Source organism: Triticum dicoccoides, chromosome 3A, assembly GCF_002162155.2.
Source record: "Triticum dicoccoides isolate Atlit2015 ecotype Zavitan chromosome 3A, WEW_v2.0, whole genome shotgun sequence".
NCBI lineage: Eukaryota > Viridiplantae > Streptophyta > Magnoliopsida > Poales > Poaceae > Triticum > Triticum dicoccoides.
Window position 1 is genome coordinate 303,146,839 of NC_041384.1, and position 895 is coordinate 303,147,733.

Below are 895 nucleotides of genomic sequence, written 5' to 3' on the forward strand. Positions count from 1 at the left end.
GGACTCCTCATGGGGCGCGCCATAGGAGGCCGGCCCCCTCCCCCTCCTCCACTCCTTTATATACGGGGAGGGGGGCACCCCTTGGAGACACAACAATTGATCATTGATCTTTTAGCCGTGTGCGGTGCCCCCTCCACCATAATCCACCTCGGTCATATCGTATCGGTGCTTAGGCGAAGCCCTACGTCGGTAGCTTCATCAACACCGTCACCATGCCGTTGTGCTGAAGAAGCTCTTCTCAGAAGCTCTACTGGATCATGAGTTCGCGGGACGTCACCGAGCTGAAGTGTGCTGAACGCGGAGGTGCCGTATGTTCGGTACTGAGGATTGGTCGATTGTGAATACATACGACTACATCAACCGCGTTGTCATAACTCTTCCCTCTTGTTGCTATGCATCACCATGATCTTGCGTGTGCGTAGGATTTTTTTTGAAATTACTACGTTAACCAACAATGGCATCCAAGACAGGTTTATGCGTAGATGTTATATGCACGAGTAGAACACAAGTGAGTTGTGGGCGATACAAGTCATAATTCTTACCAGCATGTCATACTTTGGTTTGGCGGTATTATTGGATAAAGCGGCCCGGACCGACATTACACGTACGCTTACGCAAGACTAGTTCTACCGACGTGCTTTGCACACAGGTGGCTGGCGGGTGTCAGTTTCTCCAACTTTAGTTGAACCGGGTGTTACTACGCCCGGTCCTTGTTGAAGGTTAAAACAACACTAACTTGACGAACTATCGTTGTGGTTTTGTTGCGTAGGTAAGAGCGGTTCTTGCTCAGCCCGTAGCAGCCACGTAAAACTTGCAACAACAAAGTAGAGGACGTCTAACTTGTTTTTGCAGGGCATGTTGTGATGTGATATGATCAAGGCATGATGCTATATTT